General features: G+C 37.7%; 1 protein-coding gene across 1 annotated transcript in view; it reads right to left on the minus strand.

Annotated features, from left to right (window-relative positions):
- The window catches only part of nkain2 (sodium/potassium transporting ATPase interacting 2), a 203796-nt gene that overhangs the window by 173583 nt on the left and 15294 nt on the right, over nt 1-14919 (minus strand). The gene's annotated exons all lie outside the window — the stretch shown is intronic.

The raw sequence follows: 14919 nt of genomic DNA on the forward strand, positions 1-14919 counted from the left end.
AGTGTCCCTTTAAAACATATTTACAAGACATAATTAATGTGGATCTGACATCTCACCGTACTGTTTGAATAAGTGTGTTAAACTTGTGTGGTGTTCTGTGTGACATGTTAAAAAGTGAATAATAATTGGTAAAATTACTGTCTGTCAGATTTTGGCTTTACACTGAGCAACAATGACTTTATTACAAACATCAAATTTAAGTATAATAGAGAAATTTACTGGCTGACTGAAAAGATTTATCGTCCGATGCCGATAATAATAAAAAAGGCCAAATATTGGCCGATATATCGGCCTCTGCAATATATTGGCATATCACTATTCAGTGAAATTTTCCTTACCCCACTGACAAAATGTTTTATGTTTTCTTGGGGGTGGGGTAATACAATTAAATTTAATTCAGGATTCATTATATTATCTAAAAAATAGTGCGTATACTTTTCTTATTCAACACAATTTTGTTTATCAAGCAAATATTTTTTTGCAGTGCAAACACAAAAAACACACAATGATGCTTTGAAAACATCACTCTGTTAGTTATTATTGCTTACCACAAAGGCTACAATTTATTTTTCCCCATTAAATAATTTTCTCATAAGTAAGATAAATAGCCAATTAATTTCTCTCTCTCTCTCTCTCTCTCTCTCTACACACACACACATACACACACAAACTGTTATAGCCTTAGAAAATGATATGTCAAATGTTCAGCTCAGTGATGACAGCTGTATCCTCTGTAAGAATAGGGGATTATCAGTAGGGGTGTCACATTTCTCCAAATCCTCGATTCGATTACATTTTCGATTCTAAAGTCACGGTTCGGTTCATTTCTCGATTTTTCTTTTTTTGCATTGTTTGATCGACTTACAAAGTGGAACAGAGCAGAGACATCTAGCCTTTGTTTCAGCCATTGATGACCTGTGACAGAAGTGGCCATGCACAAAGTTGACTTTTGTATTGATTATTTTCATGTAGGGATGTTAACCGATGACCGTTTGACCGATGGTTGACCGTATCAACGTTAACCGGTCAAAGTTGTCGGTTGTCGGTTAAAAAAAGGGATCTGTAAATTAGGCTATTATAGACAGTGGACTAAACCCTACTACAGTTAGTCATCTCTTTCTTTCCAAGATCTTTTTGTGTGAAGTGAACAAATCCCTCACACTCAGTTTTTCATAACTGGTCTGTTTGTACTTTATAAACCAATAAAAAAACATTTGGCGCGAGGTCACTGCTTTTGGTTTCGCATGTTCACAAGGTTTGCGAAAAGTAAATGCTACAGGCTATTTTTTGATAAATTCCTTTATTCGAATAGTAAATAAAATACAGTAATACAATAATTAAAATTAAAGTCTCTCCTGGTTGTGTTCCAAATTATTAACATTTATGTATTTTAGGCTAGCAGTAAAGTGCAGAGTAAGTTTTGTTTCTGTAAATCCTCAGCCATGATTTTTACCACTTTATTAAGTTTTGCTTTGTAGAAAGCATTTCTTTGAAGTGAATTTCGTTTTGTATAAATTGTATCTTAATTTTAATAAATGTTTAATCAACCAAATGCATGTATTTATTAAATAAAAAGCAAATATAGCAGAGTATATAATTACCGGTCCGTGCATGAAGGCGCCGGCACTGCGCGTTCACTTGCATTGCATTGTTAATTAGAACGCACCTCATCATAAATAAATAAAACTCAGCGTAGGCCTATATGCCTCATACAAGCATTAAATATCTTTGCTGCATTTGTTCTAGAACAAAAACAGTGCGAGACCTGCTTTGGCCGGTGCTTTTACACATTCTGAAGGTGCCCGTTTAATCCATTGGTTTTATCGTGTTGCAGTCTATAGGCAACATTCCGCATAAGATGGGTTTAGATTTGGAAATACATTACATCTATATTTCAGTGGTAACAGAAAAGGTGATGATGATCATCCTATGTCTTTAATATTACTACCCCAAACTAAAGCGCAGTCTCTTGCTGAGCTGTCATTTTATTAAATGAGCCGCGGCAATTTTCAAATGAGCTTCACAAACGCCTTTATTTTCAAGTTCAACGCGATCACCTAGTACCTAAACTATTTCGAAACTAAGCACGGCGCCGTTTGCGGGACTCATGTTTCGCGCTGTAGGGGATTTAAAAAGTATTGTGAGGTCTGTGTGTGTGTGAGCCGGAGGCAGAGCGCAGAGAGATGCGAGTTGCGAAATTGCAGGCGCGGCTCGAAATGGCTGTTTATTTTAAATAGCATAGCATATTTTAAACTAATAGGCCTATCAGTTAACCGGTTTCAACCGGCCAATGAGGCTCGGTGGCCGGTCAAGAAAATTTTTCGTTTTCGCCATCCCTATTTTCATGCAACTATCCCTTTAACATCTAAAATCATTCTGGATATACGTGACTTTTTAGTGATTTACTGTTTTCTAGATAAAATCATCCTACAACAGTGTCAAGAACACTATAATATCTTTAATATTGACTGAGTAAGGTCACATCAAAGATTAAAATCAACAATTAAAATCAAACATTATATGACTTTAGCACTGAATTTCACAGACAGGGTCACAAATGTCCTCACAGTTCCATTTAATTTCACTTTTCCTAAAATAGAAGCGTAGTCATTTACTCAAGAGTTTGTACCTGCCGTCTCCACGGCTAATTTAGGCCATCACAGCCTTATTCTACCTACCGAAGTTTTGGACAGGTTTAAATACATCGCTCCTGAACTTCTAGGCTATTAGTAAGTTGAGATCTCTATTTAACTAGACTGGCTGTGGCGTCAGCAGGACACACGGTACAATAATGGCAGGCGACATGCATGACCTTTCCCATTAAAACAGCCCGGCTCTTTAATACCGGCTGCCTCCACATCTCATTAGCCAGCTCAGCACCTCGCGCAGCATCACTGCTCTGTGACTGAACCCACAAACTTCAACAGCCACTCATTAATTAATTTCTGCCCATTATTCGCCTCTCTGGCTTTCCTTTTTTTGGGCCTGGGTTGCGTATGTGCTGTATGTGTGTTGTGCATCAGTCTGTCGGTGATCGGACAGGTTTATGCTGTTTTCAGTGATAGCTTTGCAGTAAAATTACTAATGGATATTTGCAACCAAATATCAGCTTTATCAGACAAATATTAGCCATGATGGTAAAGGGTCACGCTTTTAAATCTTTCTTTTTAACAATAACATTAAATAGATTTTAAAGACCTTCTCTCTGACCCTTAACCCCTTAAAATTCCCGAAAAAGGCTAAAAAATGCTTAAAAAGGACACAAATACGAGATTTCCTGGGTGATGAATTTCAGGTATGTACACGAGCAGGTACAACATCCCCAAATTAAACACCCTACCAGAACAGAAACAGATTGGGTTGCCTGATCCTTAAATAACACCCCCTTGAAAATCTACATTAAACTGTGGCAAGCTAACAAAACAATCCATGCTAAAATCCTTGGCTAAATTGTAGTACATTGATCAGCAACCATAAAAATAAACTTCAGCTTCTAATTGAGATCCTTGAGAAGTATATTCACAGCAGCGGGAGTAAATAACACAAAAAAAACTAGGACTGTCAGAAGATTAATTGCAAATTAATTGCATACAAAATAAATGTTTGTTGTCACATATATGTGTGTGAACTGTGTGTAATTATTTTGTATATATAAATACACATATACATACATTTAAGAATTTTTCATTATGTATGTATATATTTTTTAATCTATATGTAATAAAAAATATATCAAAATCGAAATAAATAAATATAAATATAAAAATATAAATATGTAAAAGTTTCTTAAATACATGCATGTGTGTGTATTTATTACAAAATAATTACACACAGTGCACATACATATATACCGAGCCCCTAAGGTGACATTGGAGTAAAAAAAATCTATAGTTTAGTTTCATGTTGTCACGTGAAAATTTCATGTGCTCACGTGAAACTTTCATGTGCTCACTTGAAACTTTCATGTGCAGAATTTTTTTTAAGTTTAGTTTCGCGTGCTCGTGTGAAACTATCGCGTGCTCGCGTGAAACTATCGCGCGTGCTCGCGTGAAACTATCGCGCGTGCGCGTTAAACTTTCGCATTCACGTGCGCGCGCAATAGTTTCAGGTGAGCGCGCGATAGCTTCACGTGCTCGCGCAATAGCTTCACGTGAGCACGCGAAACTAAACTTTAAAAAAAATTCTGCACATGAAGGTTTCACGTGAGCACATGAAAGTTTCACGTGAGCACATGAAAGTTTCACGTGAGCACATGAAAGTTTCACGTGAGCACATGAAAGTTTCACGTGAGCACATGAAACTAAACGTTATTTAATTTTTGCTCCATGTCCCCTTAGGGGCTCCGTACATATTATGCAAACATAAACTTTTATTTTGTCTGCAATTAATCCCAATTAATCTTTTGACAGTCCTAGAAAAAACATATTATCATTTTAATTTTATCATTAGTTTGTTGGATTATTATCTATCATAGTCTTCCTTAAATAACAGACTATGCAGAGCAAGATGGTGGATGTTCAACAGACAACTAATGTGTTGATGTGGGATTTTTATGCACAAAAAACTTAGTTGGGTCAAATATGGGCAAACCTAAATGCTGGGTTGTTATAACCCATAGTTGGTTAACAAGAACCTAACATAGGGTTATTTATAAAAATGTTGGGTTGTTTTAAACCATGGTTGGGAAAAGCCTAACCGTTGGTTTAAATTAACCTACAAAAATTCCATATTTAACCCAACCATGAGTTCATCCCAAGCCGTTGCGTTGTAATTTAACCTGTGCTGGGTCATTTAAACCCATTGTTGGGGCTATATATAAACATTTAACCCAACAACTGGGTTAGTGAGTTTGTCCCTTTTTGACCAAACTCTGGGTTGAGAATAACCCAGCATTTTTACAGGTGCATGAAATAAACATGACAATCCCAGTAAACTGTGTAAAACAAATTTTGGGCGTAAAATAACAAGGTATTGTAAGTTTTTTGGGCCCGCTGGTACCATGAAATGAAAAACTTTTCCTCTGAAATGCTCACTGGGCAGAGTGTATCCCAGGGGGCAACTGACAAGCATCATAAGCACCACCAAATCCATCATTCCTGACCACTTCCCCCAGCCTCCAATCCCACAAGGTCACTACACTGAAACAGGCAGTTTGATGCTGGCTGTCACCTCCAATGCAATCAGAACCTCCACGCTGCAGCACACTGCTCACAGGTTTCAAGGAAATTATATTTATGAGTCGCAGACAGCGATCGCTTTTCCACTGGGTACTATAGACACTTACAGTAGAACAGAGCCACCAGCACACAGACAGGCCGACTCACGGGCCCTGAACGTTGTTTGTTTGCGTTTCTGAGATGTTGTGCTCTGGGTATTGAGAAAAGATGTCCCCAAATGACCCAACAAATGATGGAGCTCGGTGGAAGACAAAAATGGGTCAACAGGCAACATTTTCAGTGCATACAGGTACATGCATTTGGCTATAAAAGAAAAGGTCAAATTCAAAATGAAACATGGCAACTAGTGTTATATGACTGTTAATAATACAGTCTAGAAAAAGGGAAGAGCCTTAACCCTTAATGGGTTGTTCGGCCAAAAATGATATTAAACCAATGATTTAATCACCCCCAAGCCGTCTGAGATTCATATGTCCATTGTTTTTTAGACAAACACATTTTTAGTTATTTTAGAAAATGTTTTAGATCTTTCAATAAATCAAATGTAAAGTTACGGGGTCCACTCCTTCCATCCTTCACAAAATAAATCCAAACGGCTCCACGATGATAAACAAAGGCCTTCTTAGGGTAATCCGTGCCGTTTTGTTGTAGAAATATCCACAAAACTTTATAAAGAAAAATAACTAGCTTCCGGTAACGCAGTCATCTTAGTCTTCTCGTATTCAGGAAAGAATTTTAGCGTTAGTGACGTATGATAAATTCGGAGGGCGGGGGCACAGGGCAGCGGCACAGAACCCTCCGTAAACTGCGTACTCTCTCATCTTGAATGCAGACACGTCTACCGGAATTAAATTTAGATATTTCTACAACAAAACGGCACGAATTACCCTCAAAAAGCCTTTGTTTATCATCGTGGAGCCATTTGGATTTATTTTGTGAAGGATGGATGCACATTATTTGGACTTGAAGGAGTGGACCCCATAACTTTACATTTGATTAACTGAAAGATCAAAGACATTTTCTAGAATACCTGAAAATGTGTTTGTCTGAAAAAAATAGACATATAACTTAGACAGCTTGAGGGTGAGTAAATCATGAGTTTAATATCATTTTTGGCCGAACTATCCCTTTAAAGCATTTTTTAGAGTGTATGTATACAGTGACTTAGTTGGGCTGAGGTAAAAAATGGATATGTTACTTAGGTTGCACTGCATTAGCTAACATGAACTAAAAATTAGTAATACAGTTTTTCAGCATTTATTTATCTTAGTTAATGTTAAAGTTAATGGCAATACAATCTTTCAGTTAGTTCATTGTGCATTAACTAATGTTAACAGCTACAACTTTACAGGGCCAAAAATTATATTAAACCTATGATTTATTCGCCCCCAAGATGTCCAAGATGCATATATCCATCATTTTTCAGACAAACACATTTTCAGTTATTTTAATACAAAATCAGTGCGTTTCAGGAAAATCTACAAAAATGTACATTATGTGGAAAATAATTTGTTTTTAACTAGGGCTGCACGATTTGGGTAATTTTTCCCATTGCGGTTATTGATGCTAACATTGCGATGTGCGATTGCGATTATAATAAATGGTATCATGAGTCAACTTGATGGGTTTTAAGGAAAATCCACACACAGTTTAGGGATAATGCTAAAATGTGTATTTGTAAAACTAGAAATGTTTTTGTATTGCCACGTGATGTAGCAACTGCTCAGTGTCAGTAATCCTAAATCCAAAATACCGCCATACAACAGACATAGGTTTTTTTTCAGCTACCAGATCACTGTCAATCTCCTCTGCATCCATCTTCGCTTTGGTATTTCTGCGCTGCGCACACACAAGTGACAACGCACGCCACACACGTTCATGCCACACGTGCATTGCCTTTTTTGTTCGTTTTTCTTTCTTTTTTTAAACAGCAAGAAAAATCATCAAACTGTTATCAGAAGGTTTGTGTTAACAAGTCCACACATTTATTTATTTAATATAATTGCAACATTTTGCTGTCATATAATCGCACAGGCTGACATCGCGATTGCGATTGCGATGCGATTAATTGTGCAGCACTATTTTTAACCATAAACCATGTTAACACATTGCATAATACCAAATACACTAAATAACATTGTTTTTTTTTAGCATTGAAATAGGTGCACTTTAAGTGACTCACAGATTTCATGTATATTCATTTGTAGTTCATATAACATTAAAGCTTCATTGAGCAATCATTTGAAGTTCACGTACAGTAATTACCTGCAAATTACACCCATCTCAATGTGTTGATTAAAAAAACCCATTCATTTGCAATTCATTCTAAACAAAACCCATACACGCAAACACATTTCTGCATGCGTACGTCTAACTATACAGTACATAGCACATCCAGGTAATAATCAGCAGTTGTGACCCTACTGAGAGTCTAGACTTGCCTGGATTATTTATTGGTGCAAATGAGCGCTAAACAGTGTATCTTGAATACATAGGCTGGCTCTGTAGCCTGGGGTGTTGATGTTGCATTTAAATATCCAAACACACCTCCTGCCAAGCACAGTGGCAGTCATGATGGTGATAAACAATAATTAAAGAAGTGTCTACTGTATAAGAATTGAATCTCAGCATGTATATCTGGCTCAGGTTTATAAAGAAATAGATAACGCCAAAAATAAACTTTTTTAATAAAAAATTTTACCCCAAAAGTGTGTCTCATTAATTGGTTTCAAACTAGGATGACCACACTTGAATGTTCGTAACTGACATAAGAAAGAAGTGTTACAGGCGAGATCTCATTTATATCTCCACTGTTTCTCCAAGGAAGCATTAAGATGAAATGGAGATGTATTAAAGTCACAGAGTAATCGAGTTAAATAAAAACTCCAGCACACCAGAATCCTAGGGGTGTGACGAGACACTTAATCCACGAGACGAGACGAAACACGAGATTGGGTTCCACGAGAACGAGACGAGACGATATTTTTACACTTTTTAAGAAACCTTCAATGATAAAATAAATTAATAAGAAACTGAAATCACATTATTTTTAAATGTTTAAACTAATCAAGGACTGGCCCTAACAATTATTTTGCTGTTTCCCGTTTAAATACATATTAATATTTAATATATGTCCATTTCTTTACACTAAAAATGATACAGCCACTGTCATTTTTTGAGCAAGAACATGCAGACATTAAATCATGTAACTCTGAGTGAGAGCTTAATCTGCTGAGACACATCTGACACTGATCAACAGACAAACACAACGCGTCTCAGACTTCACACGAGCTCCCAAACGAACATTATTGGAAACCTAAACAAAAAAGCAAACGCAGTAAAGGACAAATATAATGCATGCACTGTAAAAGGGTCAAACAGAAAGCTGCATCCTCCGTAGGTCGCATATGCAGGCGGCATACGTCATCAAGGTTTATTTCAGATCATTAACTGAGCATTACATTCGCAAGTCGTGAGCATATTACAACAAGTTGCGATTAACTAAATAATTAGTAAACTTTATAATTGTTAATAGTCTCTAATAAGACAATGATGAAGTAAATGCAGTTTAAAAATGCGACCTCTGAAGGATGCAGTCTTTTGTTTGAGAAACGGCCAGCACCTGCACAAGAAATCTCGCGAGACACATGTAATCTCGCGAAACACATTTAATCTCGCGAGATCTCGTCACACCCCTACAGAATCCCTCCTATCCAACCACAACATTGGCACCCACTACCCAGCACCTCCTCCATTTATCTGTAGCTGCTTACAGTCAATAAAGATGTGAAAAACTTGCATTTTTCAGGTGAAAACCAATAACAATCAATTTGTCTGTCCCACTTTTCAAACTAAGCCCAATGATAGAGTATCAGCAGAGACGCGTTTTAATTTGTCTTGTAAAGAGTGTGTCTAATATAGATAATATATTCCATAAAGTCTTCCAACCTGTGCTCCAAGACTGTAATTACATTGCCACACTGCAATATGAAGCCATTGGCGATGGCCTGAGGCAGATTTAGCATATGATCTGTCACTGTGTGCAATGCCTAACAATATTTCAATCCCCATAACCAATTTCCATCATACCTTACTGTATGTGGCTGCCACACATCTGCTCCTCTCCTCCAGTAGCTTAAAACTCCCTATAGAAGGTCGAGAAAATGATACCAAAAGTGGACATATACTTCAATTTTCAAGATGTGCAAGAGTAAAGGGTGCCAAGCTCACAATGTGTTCAACACTGCAAAGGTCAGTTAAAGGGGAGCAGGTGCTGGTCAGGAACTATTCAAAATAAAAACATTGGTTGTACATCATGCTAGATATGAATTTCAACCTTGAAGACCCACAAATGCTTAGCTGACCTGAACAGATGTGGAAAGGTCCACCTCATCTGAAATAGCGTTTCTGCATCTGAGCCCCGCCACAAATGACTGCTCACGTGTCGGAACGGTGCTCGCAAGTCATGTGGCGATGTTGCACGTGTAACTGTCCTTGACCAGGCATATTCCAACGCGGTTGAAGAAGAAAACTCAAATCATGTTACGATATGCAGAGGCGCAACCGTAATCAGGCTAAGTGCCACGCTGAAGCATAAAGCCTCCTAAAACACTGTTCCAGGCACCCATAAAACACTTTGTGGAAAATAAAGGCCACTAAGTATCGATCATAAATTATTGTAACATTTGCAGCCAGTCAGCACAAAGATATTAAACAGCACTATAAGATATCAAAGTGCGTTTGTTTCTTGTAAAGCAGCTGTTGTCATTGCAACTATTCGTGCATTGGGTGTCATACTACAACTATGGTTACCTGCAATCATAGTGAAGTCATGATAACGGAAGGACTATGCGGCCAACAAAGAGAACCGGATAGCAGTAGGTCCACATATACAACGAATGTCAGGGCAAACAAAGAAACAGTACACCTAGATTTCAACTTGGTTAAATATTTATGCTTCCACGGCATCAAAATGCACTCATCCTAAAAGCTTTGCTTGTAACAGTGTGTGCTAAGGACACTTTTGGATTACAGGAATGCATGTAAACAAGACAATTAATATATCTCACTGACCTCTTACAAAACTCTACTTTGGTGGTACCATGCAAGTAAAGGTACTGAATATATTATTGTTTAAAATTTTATACTTATAGACTTTTCCCCACATCTTAGAATAACAGTAATCTTAAAAGGGTGGTTCAATGGTTTTTCATGCAATCTGACTTATTAACACAATTTAAGAGTTGTTTCCTCATGCTAAACTAGGCAAAGTGTCAAAAAAGCAGTTGGGTGTTACCGAGTATTTCTGTGCCGAATGCACTTCGCCAGTGTTCGTACAAATTTCGTTAAGTTTTTTTGAATACGAATCCAGCTGACATATCAGGGGTAAGCCATACGTATAATTTCTTTTTATGGGCACTTTCCCCGGAAAAGCACGCCCACATGTCAATAAGCGGGATAGTATTATCCAAAGACGCTAGAAGTCACATGTATCACTTCACGTGAGACCTTTGTTTTATATCAAGACTCAACAATGGCATGAAAGGAGAAGTGTGTTTTTGGATGTAAGGAGAAGAAAGCAAGCATTATGGAAACAATGAATATAATTTGTTTATTCGGGGTAGCAGAAAAGTTTTACGAGTGTTTGTTTAACGCTGGATTAAGTTGAAAAGTCCCAACCGGGTCATGAGTTGCATGCGGTAAGTAAGACTTCTGTGTTATGTTGGAAATCGGCGCGTAAGTGCATATAATGTAAATGGCTCAAACATGTAGTTAATCAGTGTTGTATAGAGTGTTGCATGGCTCGTGACTTGCTCCTCCCGCAGCTCGTGACTCCTCCTTCCGAATTTTTTCATACGTTATTGGAAAGAATCTCTAGAGCTGATCTGTCTTTTATTAATCTGATAAAACTAAAGACTCTTCGAAGATATGAAAGATGTAATACTACTCTATAGGTACTTAAGATTAACATCAGATATGCAGAAACAGCGTGTGTTACGGAAACTTTAAAGCTCACGTAACACACGCTGTTTCTGCATTTCTGATGTTAATTTGGAGCACCTATAGAGTAGAATTACATCCTTTATATCTCCAAAGAGTCTTTAGTTTAATCAGATTTATAAAAGAAAGATTAGCTTTACCGAATCTTTCCGATAACGTACGAAAAAATTAAGAAGGAGGAGTTATACCGCAGGAGGAGCGAGTACGAGTCATGCAACACTATACAACACTGTTTTAACTTATGATTCACTACATGTTTGTGTCATATATATAATATGCACGCAATATTTCCAACATAAGACAAAAGTCTTACTTACCTGCAACTCATGACCCGGTTGGGAAAATCCAGCGCATCAAACACACACGCAAAACTCTGCTGCTACCCGGATAATAAACTATATCCATTGTTTTCATAAGGCTGGCTTTATTCTCCTTACATCCAAAAACACACTTCTTTCGTGCCATTGTTGAGTTTTGAAATTAAACAAAGCTGTGTCGCGTGATAAGATGTTTGCAAGTTCTAGCGTCTCCCGCTGATTGACGAGTGGCCGGGTTTTCCGGGGGAAGTGCCCATATAAAGAAGTGATACGTATAGTGCTGCCACTAACGACTAATTTTCTAACGACTAATCTTTCGACTAATTTTTCGAATAGTCGACTATTCTAAACGACTAATAAAAAAACTCAAGTGTTTGTTATTTCATTGTGTCCATTTTATTTTGAACCCACCGGTGTCATAAACAATATGAATAACTTAAATGTTACCAAATAAAGAATTACAATGTAAACAATATAAATAATAATAAAAACTTCCAGTGCAAAGTAGATGCTTAACAGAAATATGAAATGTTTCACTTCTACTCTTTGATCTTATATTGCATTTTAACACAACTGAATGCTATTTTACATATTATCTGTTCTGTTGTAGCCTATAAAATAGTGACTTAACATGACCCATCACCTCGTTTTTATCCAACCAGCTGTTTCTTTAACTGCTGCTAAAATCCTAATTGAGATATGCAAAAATCACCATACATTTACATTGTAGCTTTACTGCTGTTGCTCTTCTCATAATTGTTGTTGTGTTTTGAGCCATTTCTTGATTTTAAATGCGAGTGATATAGCGCAGACAATTCGGTGCAAATTCAAAAATATAAGAGAATACACTGTTGTTGTTACATAGACTACAGAACACGGCATACAGCATCATAGGGAGGGAGAAAGCTCGCACACAGACTCACACTACTGCTAATCTTTCTTCAAGTCATGTTAACTCGATCAGTCGTCTTTGTCAGAGACATCTGTGAATGTTGACGTTTACGCAAAAAAGAAAGTACATTAAAAACACTGCCACCTTTTCACTGTCACGTAAGAGAGAGGCGCGCGCGGTCGAGGCGCTGCAAGCAACATGAGTGAGTGTGAGAGAGAGAGAGAGAGAGAGAGAGAGAGAGAGAGAGAGAGAGAGACGCGCAACAATGAATTGAGCCGTTTAAAATAGTAAAATAAAAATGTAAATGGGAATCATGAAAAATCTATTTGTTGCGTCCAGTGTTGATTCCGTGGCGGAATCACGAGCAAACATAGCCTTTAACATCCAAAGACAGAGTCATTGTACTTCTCAAAAGAGTTAATAAAACAGTACTGACTAGCTCGCCATTTCATTAATAATCATATAACAGTTACTTACGTTGTCCTATTCTCTGTGGGTGTATCGTCAATAACTCCCGAGTGTTTTCGTTTGAGATGCTCGTGCATTGTCGTTGTGCTCCCGTGATAAGCCAGCGACGTTTGGCACGGTGTAACAGACCACTCTTTTATCACAACTTGGCTTAAAATACTTTCATACTTCGGAAGCTTTCCGACTCATAATTCCATAGACTCACCTGCCACCGCCAATTTTTCAAAATTAAAGCAGTGAAGGCAGGGGAGAGGGAAGAAAGATGATAGCGTAGCAGATTAACCAGCAGGGCGCGCACAGCGCACAGACTGGTGTGGAGGTGAATTACATTGAGCCATTTGAGACATGAGACAGAATTACAGTGGGCCATTTGAGACGGAAAAAAATAAATATGCGACTCCTCGACTAAAAAAATTGCCGTCGACAAATTTTCATCGTCGATTACGTCGACTACGTCGACTATTCGCGGCAGCACTAGATACGTATAGAAAACCCCTGAAACGGCAGTTGGACTTGTAATCGAAAAAAACTTTCAGAAACTTGTACAAACCCTGGCAAAGTGCATTCGGCAAAGAAATACTCTCTAACACGCCCAACTGCTTTTTTGACACTTTGCCTACGTTTAGCATGAGGAAACAACTCTATAACTGTGTTAATAAGTCAGAATGCTTGAAATACCATTAAACCCCCCCTTTAATAAAACTATGGAATGACCAACGCTATATCATGAATTCGTACGACCACATTTGCACATTTCTGAATGATTTGCTTTTGCACCTGTGATGTTGGGGTAGAGGCAAGGTTAGGGAAGGGGTTTCCTCATTGTTTTTTTTATGATAATCGTATGTTTTTGTACTTCGTATGAATTATGTATTAGCCAACTTGTTAAATACATACAAATTCTTGTGAAATCAGGAATGATACACATGTAACTATGGACATTTTGTTCCCTCAGCCAAGAGATGACGTAAAATATACCAGTGGCGGCTCGTGACTGCTCATCCGAGGGGCGCTAATTTAAAATAAGTGTTTGGCACTTATTTTGACAAGACACGTGATGCACACAAGATCTCTCAATGCGCAGAACACATATTTTGAAAAAAGGAACCACACACATGATGGGCTACATACATTTTGTGACGAACTTCACATCGAGCGCCCTCGAAAATAGAAGTCACCAGCCGCCACTGAAATATACAACATTACAAACGTTCAATTCGCTGACTTATCCTCCGAAAAGTGGTTTGAAAATGTTTCAGAGTCACCATACTGCATGGCTTTAAATTCATTTCAAGAGAGTTTTAGTGTAAAGGAGCATACTTAAAAGCCTTTTAGCCTGATTCAATACAGACAGCAGATACAGAAAGAGTGTAATGTAAATGTAAGCACAATGGCTGTGAATCGAAAACTTCAACTATTTTCTTCCCTTGAATTCCCATACAGACAACGCTGTAGGAGAAAAGCTTTTATTCACAGTTATTTCTACTGCCCTTCCTCATTTCGTTCTGCTGAAGCGCGTAAGTGCCTTTGTCTGTATTCCCACAGGATCACATCCTCTCTAGACTACAGCAGCAGTCAGAGTTAAAAATGCTCCCCTGTGCCAATGACACAGAGGGTTTATCAGACAGGTGATACGAAAGCATTACGGGTATTCATATTTCCAGACAATAAAACTAGGAAGTGCTTATTATTAGATCATAAACTACAGACAAAAGCGTATATGACAGGACGTTCAAACGGTGTGTGTGCTCAAATACAGCCAAAAGGGTAAAAACGATGTCTTTATTACAAGGAACAAAGTACGGTAACTTTACCCATCAAGTGACTTTTGCTAATAGCTGGCTATGAACACTTCATTTCGCTCTGATGGCCACTGTGGTGGTGAATAATTTGATGGTTAAAACAAGATCAGGAGCGATGACAGGCGAGAGAATTGGTATGCTGTCAATCTTAACAATCTAATTAATAAAACTGATTACAACGTTTGAATGTAATGGTATTCTAAACATTTCTATGCTGAAAAGTCAACATTAAAACAGGCATTAAAGCTTGTCAAAAGGCTAAT

This window comes from Paramisgurnus dabryanus, chromosome 12 (genome assembly GCF_030506205.2).
Source record: "Paramisgurnus dabryanus chromosome 12, PD_genome_1.1, whole genome shotgun sequence".
In the NCBI taxonomy this organism is placed as follows: Eukaryota; Metazoa; Chordata; class Actinopteri; order Cypriniformes; family Cobitidae; genus Paramisgurnus; species Paramisgurnus dabryanus.